The following is a 13133-nucleotide window of genomic DNA, read 5'->3' on the forward strand; positions in this document are numbered from 1 at the left end:
CAAGCTATGCGTTGCAAAGTATAAGTGTTATTGTGAAGTACTTTAATAAAGGCCATTTTTCCATTATTCAATATTGGAGTTATTTATTCAACAATTTAGCGATACGAACGTTAGCAGAAGATTGCAAATAAGGGGAATTGCAGTAAATTCGTTACAATATTTTTTTATATAATTTGTAACTGCTTATCCCTAGTATCTACCACTACAGACACCCACTGTAATACTCTGCAAAAAACGCAATTAGCCTAGGATGAATCCTGCATGACTCGGAAATGAATATGAGACTATAGCCAGTTTTGATCAAAATTGTACTTATTTATATCTGAACGTAGTGTCTGACGGGTCCTCTATATACCCTTACGTCAGAGCTGTGTAGTAAGGAATATTGGTAATGGTAATTGGCCAAATACAAATATTTGGTAATAAGAAATTTAATTATCAAATGCAATTACTTTTTACTGGTGCTTTGTAATGATAAATCATTTTTTAATTCCTGATCAATTATTTCAAATACTTTCAATTATTTGCTAATATCTGGTATATTATAAAATTAAGGAATTAGAGTAATGGAATCTTGATGATTTTGAGTTGCAGAAATCAGATCATAATACTTTTGTTCAATACAAAAATTAAATAAATTACATTTTTTTCTTGCAAAATTTTGAAAAATTTCAAATAATTTAAAGTAATTGAAAAATAATTGAAAATGCGTGTATTGAATATCAAATACCAATTTATTTCACTCATTTCGTTACCGTTTTTTAGTTGCTTCTTAAAATTATTAATCAGCGAAGAATCAATCTTGCCAATAAATGCTACTTTGGACGAGGTAGGCAACTGAAAAGTAAACTCCTCTCTCGGCAAACGAAAATCATACTCTAGAAGTCACTTAATGTACCCGTCCTGCTATATGGTGCAGAAGCATGAACAATGACAGCACCAGATGAAGCGGCTCTGGGAGTGTTCGAGAGACAAGTTCTTCGAAAGGTTTATGAATATCTACACGTTGGCGATGGCGAGTACCGAAGAAGATTTAACGATGAGCTGTTCGAGCTCTACGCAGACATCAACATAGTCCAGCGAATTAAAACGCAGCGGCTGCACTGGCTAGACCCTGTTATGCGAATGAAAGATGACGCTCCGGCCAAGAAAGTGTTTCTATCGGAACCCGCCTATGGAAGCAGAGGTAGAGGGCGGCATCCACTTCGCTGGAATGACCAGGTGGAAAACGATTTAAACTCCCTGGTGTAACCAATTGGCGAAGGTTGGCAGAGAAAAGAAGCAACTGGTGCGCCTTGTTGGACGGCCATAACCGTTTAAATGGTTAAGCGCCAATTAAGTAAGTAAGAAAGTCTTAAAATTAGTTAAATATACATATTTTAAACTGACTAATGCCAACAGTAGCCAAAAGAGACTGGGGGGATCAGGGAAACCAGCAGCAAACGGGTACGTGAACGCTATTTATTTCGTTCCGTAGTCAATCGCCTACCACGAGTGCGTAAACTTCTCAAAAGTGTTATAACGACCTACAGCTGCAACCACAAAAAAAGCAGTGAAAACGAATTTTCAACGAATTTCTAAATTATTTTCTAATCTTAGAAGCTGAAAGCTCAAATTTGCTGCTGAAAATCTATAAATAGAAACTTGTAAACCCATCTGGTTATAAAATAAAACCAAAAAGTTTAAACATTGATGCTAAAAGTCTAAAAATAGAAGCAGAATTGCTGTTTTGTTCAATTTCATTTTGAAAACTATGGCAAGTCAGATAACTTCACTAGAACATAGAGATGTGATAACTCAGTGGGTAAATTTTAAGATTTGGCTTAAAATTTCAACAATGTGAATTTATTAATGAAAAATTGAAATGGAAAAATAGCACTTTTAATTTCAGTGCTTTGCTGGGGTACATACAAAAATAGCAGTGACAATTTTTACCAAATTTTGTCAATTAAATTCCAATTTTTTATTTTCGATATTTTAAGGAAAAACTCCTGAGAATTTTGTAAATCAAGCAAACTAAATCTCAAGTGTTTTTGAAAAATTTGGAAATATTTTATGAAAATCTCGAACATTTCATTTTTCGTATGGAAATAAATTTGAAAATTGAAAATGTCAAAAATCAAAGCACATTTTGAGAGACCTAAAACTTGATTGGGCTACAAAACTGCACACCCAAAAAAATTCAGACAACTAAATAAAAATTTTTGAAATTATCGTGAAATTTTCGCGAATTTTTTCCGAAAACGATTTTGAGTTTATTATGTTGTTGATTTTGAGTTTAGTTTGCATATTTTTGTAAGAAAGTTAATAGAAGTTTCTTCCTAAAATATCAAAAAAATAAAAAAAGAAGAATTTTATTGACAAAATGTAATAGAAAATGACACTGCTACTTTTCTGTTCGCAGCTGTGTGTATACATGCTAATTTCCAATACGTTCTTTTATGTTATTATGTTGATTAAAGAAGGCGTTTTATGTGTTCTTTGACACAATGAAGCTTAATAAACGTAAATTTAAGTTTCCTTTCAAAAATGTTACTCTCAATTAGTTCTATTATTTTACACTTTCGTTTGCATGTTTATCGTTTATTTTTATTTTAGTACGCTAATACGCTGACATGGCAATAAATCTCCTTAGTATTGTTCTGTAATAATATGTTAATAATCTGTTTTTTTTTTTTAATTTTTTATTAAAACAAGTTTATCAAGAACATGATTTACAAGACCACTAAATGAAAATTCACATGCGGCAATAAATAGCTGATCTGCTTGTCTACTTGTACCAGGTACAATGCATAGCAAAATGGAAATCAAATACTTTTGATAAGCTTGAATGGATAATTAGAAAACAATGTACTTATAAAATTAATGGAAATTTTTAACATGAGAGAATTATGACAAAAATCTTGGTATATGAACAAAAGGTTGATTGTGGTATATATGGAGCTTTTCAAGTCAAGTGTTCCCACTCGGAAAACTTGATATCTCCAAAATCCACCAAATTTGGTAAAAATGTTGTCATTGCAAAAGTAGTGGCCGAAATATAGAGCGGATAAACTCACTTATAAAAATGCACTGGTAAATTTTTATGATTTTTTGGACTTTCAATTTAAAGTTTTCGGGTTTCATCGTGCTGTAGTTTGAAAGTTCAAAAAACCATAAAATTTTACTTTGAGCCATCAATCAAAAGAAATATACGTAGCATACTCAAGCAATTAGCACAACTGGTACTCCTCCGACACCTGCAATACAAATAAGCAAACCTGGCCGAATTACAGCAATCAAGGAAAGAAATCTTTAGGATCACTGCAATTATCACGGTCCATTGGTCGCTGGGCCTGCATGCTGAGAGAATGGGGATCCCTTTTAACGGCACTTTCAGGAGCTGCACAGCTCTAGCACATACTAAATTTTAAACTATGGACAGTTATATACTGCCGGAACTTATTGAAGTAGCTAAATACTCTGTAAAAGAGATTAGCGATTCGAAGGGCGCCCCGTGCGCTACTTGTGCTCGGATCTTTGGTATCTAGAAGGCAGAGCATCCAACCAACCAACGTTTTTATAACGGAATACATGGGCTCTATTTGGAGCAAAAAAAAATTGAGTATATATATATATATTTATATATAGTATTGCACAAGAAACCATTTTATATTGAAATTTCATTATATAGTTTTTTTTATAAAATTTTTACAATACGAATTTATTTTGATTTTTCTGCTTCAATTTGTGAGCAAGATAATTTGTTAATTTCTTGTACCTAGTCTGGCAACACTGTCATTAATAAACCTACTTTTTCAAAAATAGATGCGCTGCTTGGCCTTTGGCCAAATTAAACACACCAGCGACATCTGCCTATCACAACTCGTGAGTAAAAAAATAGCACGATCTGTGCCTATCAAGTCTCTCAATGATACAGAGCACTCACGTGAGAATTTTGGAGACATGCAGTTTTTCAAGTGGCAACCCATGGCGTGAAAATCTCCAGATGCTGTATTTAGTGGTTCTACTTCATTTATTCGAAACTTTTTAAATTAATTTAATTCAACTAATTTAACTTTTCTTTCTCAACCACAAACAGCCCCAGGTCATTAACACTTACCAAATTTTGAATTTGAAAACAGAACAGAACCATACAATTGGCATAAACAAACCTTTTATAACGCTATAAATAGCTTTCAAACAGCAACTTCCATACACAATTGCACTATTCAACATGGGCTAATCTATTTAAGACATAACTGCATGCATACGACCATATATGACACAGTTTTTATACAAAGCAATAGTAATTCATTTATGTATATTCATTGTATGCAAATTCAAGCCGTTGAAATAATTGGGCCAAGCAAAACAAGCTTTTTTATTATAGGCGAAGTTATGTACAAGAATAGTTCCATACATAACAAGTAAGGAAGGCTAAGTTCGGGTGTAACCCAACATTACATACTCAGTTGAGAGCTGTGGAGACAAAGTAAGGGAAAATCACCATGTTGTAAAAAGAACCTAGGGTAACCCTGGAATGTGTTTGTATGAAATGTGTATCAAATGGAAGGTATTAAAGAGTATTTTAAGAGGAAGTGGGCCATATTTCTATAGATGGACGCCATTTAGGGATATCGCCATAAATGTGGACCAGGCCTGACTCTAGAATTTGTTTGTACGATATGGGTATCAAATGAAATGTGTTAATGATACTTTTAAAAGGGAGTGGGCCTTAGTTCTATAGGTGGACGCCTTTTCGGAACATCGTTATAAAAGTGCACCAGGGGTGACTCTAGAATGTGTTTGTACGATATGGGTATCACATTAAAGGTATTAATGAGGGTTTTAAAAGGGAGTGGCCCTTAGTTGTATATGTGAAGGCGTTTTCGAGATATCGACCAAAATGTGGACCAGGGTGATCCAGAACATCATCTGTCGGGTTCCGCTAATTTATTTATATATGTAATACCACGAACAATATTCCTTCCAAGATTCCAAGGGCTTTTGATTTCGCCCTGCAGAACTTCTTCATTTTCTTCTACTTAATATGGTAGGTGTCACAAACATTTTACAAAGTTTTTTCTAAAGTTATATTTCGCGTCAATAAACCAATCCAAATACCATGTTTCATCCCTCTTTTCGTATTTGGTATAGAATTATGGCATTTTTTTCGATATCGAAAAAGTGGCCGTGGTCATAGTCGGATTTCGTTCATTTTTTATACCAAGATAAAGTGAGTTCAGATAAGTACGTGAACTAAGTTCAGTAAAGATATGTCGATTTTTGCTCAAGTTATCATGTTAACGGCCATGCGGAAGGACAGACGGACGACTGTGTATAAAAACTGGGCGTGGCTTTAACCGATTTCGCCCATTTTCACAGAAAACAGTTAACGTCATAATATATATGCCCCTACCAAATTTCAAAAGGATTGGTAAATTTTTGTTCGACTTATGGCATTAAAAGTATCCTAGATAAATTAAATGAAAAAGGGCGGAGCCACGCCCATTTTAAAATTTTCTTTTATTTTTGTATTTTGTTGCACCATATCATTACTGGAGTTGAATGTTGACATAATTTACTTATATACTGTAAAGATATTAAATTTTTTGTTAAAATTTTACTTAAAAAAATTTTTTTTTAAAAGTGGGCGTAGCCCTTCTCCGATTTTGCTAATTTTTATTAAGCGTACATATAGTAATAGGAGTAACGCTCCTGCCAAATTTCATCATGATATCTTCAACGACTGCCAAATTGCAGCTTGCAAAAGTTTTAAATTACCTTCTTTTAAAAGTGGGCGGTGCCACGCCCATTGTCCAAAATTTTACTAGTTTTCTATTCTGCGTCATAAGTTCAACCCATCTACCAAGTTTCATCGTTTTAGCTTTCTTTGGTAATGAATTATCGCACTTTTTCGGTTTTTCGAAATTTTCGATATCGAAAAAGTGGGCGTGGTTATGGTCCGATTTCGTTCATTTTAAATAGCGATCTGAGATGAGTGCTCAGGAACCTACACACCAAATTTCATCAATTTACCTCAAAATGTACTCAAGTTATCGTGTTAACGGACGGACGGACGGACGGACGGACATGGCTCAATCAAATTTTTTTTCGATCCTGATTATTTTGATATATGAAAGTCTATATCTATCTCTATTCCTTTATACCTGTACAACCAACCGCTATCCAATCAAACTTAATATACTCTGTGAGCTCTGCTCAACTGAGTATAAAAACATATGAATGGGCTTATAACGTCTGTATGTATGTATATAGGCATGTTTGTGTGCAAATTCTTTACCACACTAGTACCTATCACTATTTAGTTCACACGCTTTTCATTTGTGAATGTAAGACAGAATTAGTTGAGACCTGTTGGCAGTTGTTGAGCTGGGGACATTCCTTTCTTGAGAGTTTTTTTTGTAAATAATCCAAGAATTTGTGCCCTACTTTTTTGGCGCACATCTGTTCATCCACACATAGTATTTGGTCCATTGGCACTGTGGCAAATCTCTCATTGAGATGCTGAATTACCGGCCGGATTTTATAAAGCCGGTCATGTTCTGGATGGCCTACAGGTTTGTGATGTTCATTGTTGCAGAAGTGCAATGACAATTTTATTTTCTCAAAATTATTCAGTGGCATTGTTGCAGAAATCGGGGCATACCCAAATTGTGGAGACCAGTATGATCTGGTGCTATTTCTGTACCGCCATGTATAAAAGGATGCCAAGGAACTTGTTCAAATCTGAGTCTGTGACAGATGTAGTGGAATTGGGATTACATTGAATTATATATAAATTGGTTTGTTCAACTAATCTGTTGATGAAATCTTTTGTGATAAAGTGGGTGAAACATCGATATGGGGTTTCCACTTGTGATATCTTATTAGAAACAGAAGAATTTCCAGAGAAACTGATATTATCTCTATAATGCCCAATATTTCCCTTTTTCCATATAAACTTCCTTTTATCAAAAGGAAAAGTGGGCAAATTAGTCAGAGATGAAGATGAAGGAGTAGTTTCTTGTTCTTCCGAATTGTTCTCCTGTATAAAAGATGGATCATCGTCAAAAATTTGCTTCGTCACAATCGTCGCTCTCCTCTTGTAACACTCTTATTACATCATCTGCATCACGACACTCATCGTCAGAGTTTTCGTCATCACGATCATCTTCTGATAGCCCACCGTCTTCTAAATAGTTAAAATAAAGTTCAATCTCCTGATCGGTTAGGTTTCTCTAAAATAAAAAAAAAATAAAACATAATAATAGCACACTGCAATTTCACTCGCACTAAAGGGAGAGTAACTGCACAGTGAAGTAAATTTCTGTCACATCGTTTTGGTCAGATTATGTGGGATATGCCTAATATAATTTACAGAAAGTAATGAAAACATAAAAACAAACCTTTTTCACACTCATAATTGCCTTTTTTATGAAAATATCTTTCAAATTATTTTTAAAAAAAATTCACGAAATTGCACTTTGCTTCCAACCACAAAAAACTGTAGAATGTCAACTTTAAACCGTTATATTTATGGCGTGGATAGCTTTTTATTTAACAGGGATGTTACCAACTATTTGTAAGATGTCAACAGACATGCCAGATGCAAAAAAACTACAATACATATGTTTGGTACTAAATTTTTTGATCGCTATATGTTGTAATGGAAATTTCCATCACCATACAAAGAAGGGTTAAAATTTATTCTTAGGTTTAAATTAAGCATATCATGCCAAGCTTAAAAGTATGCAATAAAAAAAAGTAGTACACTTTTAATGTGAACGTATTACAGTTTTCATGTGACGTTGCCGTATCTTCATCAAATGCAAAGTTTAATTTACAGGGCAGATGAGAAAATGAAAATCGTTAAAGTTGACTTTAAAGTGAGGAATGGTTTATCTGCCCGGTAAGTTAATTGAGCTTTATTGGGTGGATTAGAAAACGGCCCTATATCGAGTAAATTTTTTAATTTCATTAAATGCCAACTTTGCAGAATGTGTCTGAGTGGCAACACTGAAGCCATTGTTATGGTAAGGTGGCAACTCTACTTTCCGTTTGAAATCCATATTGTCATAATTGGATTAATTCAAAAAAAATTTAAATGGCTATTAAGCTTGCGACGTTTTTCTGAGTGGCAACACTGGAAATGTGAGATCTAAGAATGTATTACAATTGCCCATAAACAAAATTTCATATAAATCGGTTAAGATTTTTGTTTCATTTTTATATATTGATTTTTTTATATACATATACATAATTCATTACCAAAGACGGATAAAGCGATGAAACTTGGTAGGCGGGTTGACCTTATGACGCCGAATAGAAAATTAGTAAAATTTTGGACAATGGGCGTGGCACCGTACACTTTTAAATGAAGGTAATTTAAAACTTTTGCAAGCTGTAATTTGGCAGCTGAGTATGTAATGTTCGGTTACATCCGAACTTAGCCTTCTTTACTTGTTTATATAAAAATTATCAGCATCGATAAAGATTTTAATTGAGCCAAGTCCGTCCGTTCGTCCGCTTACACGCTAACTTAAGCATATATTAATATTTCCTTACGAAATTGAATGCACTTGCTCATATGAACCCAGAATATATTGGAATTGCAAAGGGTCGAAATCGAACATAACCACGTTAATTTTACGTTATCGAAAATTTCGAAGTAGAAAAAAATTGCTATAATTCATTACAAAAGACCGAAGTGAAAAACGTACGGTTTTGGAAGATAGGCGTGGCACCGCTGAGCTTAGACGTACTTACTTATACTATTCCTATTTCTCTTCCTTGACCTCTTCATCTTCCCTCTTCTATCTGTATTTTGTTTGCTTAATCTTTTCAATAGAATCCGAATCTATTTGAAATTAAATTTCTCGTTATCAAAAACTAATAACATACATACATATTTCAAGTAAAACGCGATTCCCACAATTCATTGTAAAAATTTATTGTTTAATATGAAAAATTACTTGCATATTTAAGCTTTAGATTTACGCAAATCGTAAACTGCTTACAATCGCTAGCTACTCAATCACCAGCAAAATTAATTGGTTATAAAATACTTATAAATTAATTTACTAAGAGGTAAGCTGAAATGAAACGATTAGAAACGAAATTCTTGAAATACTCCATAACATTAATTATACAAGCAAGTGCATTAGGGATGTTGCGGAACATTAGGGATCTAATGTTGTTGAGCATGTTCAGCAAAAAAAAGACTCAAAATTTAAACTCCGGGGCCTCAAATTGGAAAATTCAAGAAGTGCTTTTCTTTTAAATCAAATTTTAACAAATATATTCTTAAATTTTTTAGTTATAATAATTTACAAAAAAGATGTATGAATTGTCTAACAGAAGGTGAATTTAGAAATTTTGTAATTTCCAATTTTTTATTTAGATTTTGAGAACTTTTCTGTGTATACAGCTCTATGGCCCAATTAAGTTTAGTCTAGCAAATTACAAGTTATAGGTTATATAAGTTTACAACATTTTTTCGGAAGGTTTCATTCCACTTCTTCCATTTAAAAAATAAAATTTTGCGCCATTTGTATGAAAAAAAAAAAACAATAAAAGACTCTACGGAAAAAATTTAAAAAATCAGTGCGAATTCTGACAGACTATAACTTGTATTTTGTTAGATTACATAGAACTGGGCTACAAAGTTCTATACTCGAAAAAATTCAGAAAAATCCAAATAAATTGTTCGAATTTTTCCCGACTTTTCGATTTTTTTTTTTTTTCAAATGTTTTTGAAATTGCTTTTTACAGTTCTAGTTACAAACTTGATGCAAGTTACTTCTTAAATTATCGAAAGTAAAAAAGAGAATATGATAGATGATATTTATTAGCAAATTGCCTCTGCTATTTTCATGCTGGCAATTTAATGGAGAAAAATTTAACACACACTTCGGAATAAAAACTGTCCAAAATCAATGCGAATTCTGAGAGCTTTATAACTTGCACTTTGTTAAACTATAATTGATAGGGCAACAAAACTGCATATTCAAAAAAAAATCATGAAAGTCTATATAAAAAGTTCCAAATAGTCGTAAATTTTTCCGAATTTGCGAATTTTTTCGAAAATATATTTTAAATTGCTTTCTATAATTTACGCTACAAAATTTATGGAGGGTTTTTCTGAAATTCTGAAAAATAAAACAAGTAAAACAAGTAAGGACGGGACTGTCTTCGGCTGTGCCGAAGACTTCAGACCTTTCATGAATGGGGCTGAACAATAATCTTAGCCCGTTCGTAATCTCCAAATAATCGGATGTATAAGATAAGAAATATATAGTGAACAGATGTACATACCTAAACGATTTTTAAGATAAATATAAAATAAAAAATTGCAAAAAATCCCCTTATCTAAACGATCGGTTGTATGGGATATATATTAAATATAGCTCCGATCGAAATGATTTTTACAGGAAATCTTCTATGATATATTAGAATATATATCACCAAGTTTCACGTTTTTATATTGGAAACTAAGGGAAAAATGGCCAAAAATCGTTCTATCTGAACGATCGGTTGTATGGGTAGGTATATACTATATACATATAGCTGCGATCAAACTGATTTTTTAGGAAATCTTCTATGATATATTGGAATAAATATCACCAAATTTAACGTTTTTATATTGGAAATTAAGGGAGAAATGGCTAAAAATCTGTCTATCTGAACGATCGGTTGTATGGGATATATATTATATATAGCTCCGATCGAAATATTTTTTCATGAAATCTTCTATGATATATAAGAATAAATATCACAAATTTTAACGTTTTTATATTGGAAATTAAGGGAGAAATTGCCAAAAACCTTTCTATTTGAACGATCGGTTGTTTGGGATATATGCTATATATAGCTCCGATCAAAGTGATTTATTTCAGGATATCTTCTATAATATATTAGAATATATATCACCGAGTTTCACGTTTATACTTTTTTAATTGCGGCAGGAATGACCAAAATCGTCTTATCTGAACGATCGGTTGTATGGGAGATATATGTTATAGTGGCCCGATCCTACCGAATCCGACAAATGTCTAATATAATACAAAAATACATCCTTGTGCCAAATTTCATTGAGATATCTCAAAATTTGAGGGACTAGTTTGCGTTCAAACAGACAGACGGACGGACAGACGGACGGACATGGCTATATCAACTCAGTTCTTCGCCCTGATTAATTCGGTATAACTTAATGGTGAGTCTATCTTCTATATTTCTCAACGTTACAAACATCGGACCAAAGTTAATATACCATTTCATGTTCATGAAAGATATAAAAATATGCATAATTACAGAAATTTGCTCAAAATTGTCGCTGTAATTTTCGTGTTTGCTACTGTAGTTATAAATAATTTAAGTCAAGTTGAGCAGTTGCATTGCCTAATAACTGAGACCTTGTTCTATATGACGGAAATACTAAGTATGGGTGCTCTTTGTTAAAAAGGCGCAGAGTGATAACGGTTGAAGAATAATTTCTAAAAGGAAGCATCGCACAACCCACTTTTCGAAAATTACTAGGACCTTATTTTATATGACTCGTACAGATAAATATTATAAATAGATAAATATTATAAATAGGATTTTCCTAGTTTTTTGCACAAAAATTAAGTCTAGCTAGAAGATCCTTACTGGCTTTTAGCTATCTACTTGCCGAATCTAAATCTTTGCAACTCTTCTGACGTCATTGTGTAACAAAACAACAAAAAAATAGATTGACTTGCAAAGATCTAAATATTTTAACAACCAAACTTACACTTCAACACTATTATTAGATTTGATTTTTTATGAATTTGTTGATTAATTAAGCCCGCTAGCTGAAGGTGTAATTAAGTTTTGGATTCATGCGTCAAATACCAGATATAATTAGATAGTCACAAACTTACTCTATAATAGGTAAAATCTTCTTCGATTCGCTTCATTTTAAGCGGTTTTATTTAGGTTGACTCTGTATAGCGGCCGGCCGGCCGTTGTGTACGAATTTTGTAATTAAAATTTAAGTAACTTCCCGATAAGCTACAAGCTTTAAACTTGGAATATACATAGTTCAGAACCCGATGACAATGCAATAATAACAAAAAAACTCCGGTAGGTGGCGCATGGATCGAAATATTTCAAAAAATCGTATTTGTGGTCCGATTTGGTTCATATTTGGAACATATAATACACACATGAATAGAAAGCGACCGATGAAAAATCGCCGCTAGGTGGCGCATGGATCGAAATATTTCAAAAAATCGTATTTGGTTCGTATTTTGAACACATAGTACGCACATGAATAGAAAGCGACCTATGAAAAAATCGCCACTAGGTGGCGCGGGTATTGAGATATTAAAAAAATCGTATTCGTGCTTCGATGAGGCCCATATTTGGAACACATATTACATATGAATATGAATAGAAAGCGACCTACGAAAAAATCGCCGCCAGGTGGCGCAAGGATCGATATATTAAAAAAATCGTATTTGTGGTCCGATTTGGCTCGTATTTGGCACAAATATTACATACAGTCCGTTAGAAGTGACCTCAAAATACTTTGGAGTTCGAGGAGGAACAAGCATACGTGGTGCTGAGTCGAGTAAAGTCTTTGGAAATACTATGTATTGACGACTTAGATTATACCAAATTGCCAGGAAAGAGTTCTTGTAATAATGAGTCACATAATGAACTATATAGCGTGAGAAATAATAGGTAATTAAATAAAGACTAAAAATTTTAAAATAAAATAATTAAAAAATTAAATAAAAAATGAATTTAAAAGCTAGAAAGTAATTAGGTAGGTCCTAGGTACTAATCATCACACTCCTCATCAATCTTGGGGGTTGATCAGACAATTAAACAAAAGCGTTGCGCGTGTGAAATTTCTAAAAATGTGAGGCGTAGCATAAACGTGATTAAGGTTCAGTTGGTCTTACTTATGACTATCAATAGAAATTTGCCGCGTTCAACGCTTTTATTTAATTGTCCAATCAACGCATAAGATTGATGAGGAGTGTGATGACTAGGAGCTAGGACCTACCTAATTATTTTCTAGCTTTTAGTGTTATTATTACTTAATGCAAGTATTGTTTTCAATAAAACGTTTAACTTAAATTTTTTTAAATTATTTTATTTAAATTCTAAACTACTCTTTT

The 13133-nt window shown here is 33.0% G+C and overlaps 1 protein-coding gene across 6 annotated transcripts in view; it reads right to left on the minus strand.

Annotated features, from left to right (window-relative positions):
* The window catches only part of SPoCk (secretory pathway calcium atpase), a 329726-nt gene that overhangs the window by 73442 nt on the left and 243151 nt on the right, over positions 1 to 13133 (minus strand). The window lies entirely within an intron of this gene.

Source organism: Eurosta solidaginis, chromosome 5, assembly GCF_040869045.1.
Source record: "Eurosta solidaginis isolate ZX-2024a chromosome 5, ASM4086904v1, whole genome shotgun sequence".
NCBI lineage: Eukaryota > Metazoa > Arthropoda > Insecta > Diptera > Tephritidae > Eurosta > Eurosta solidaginis.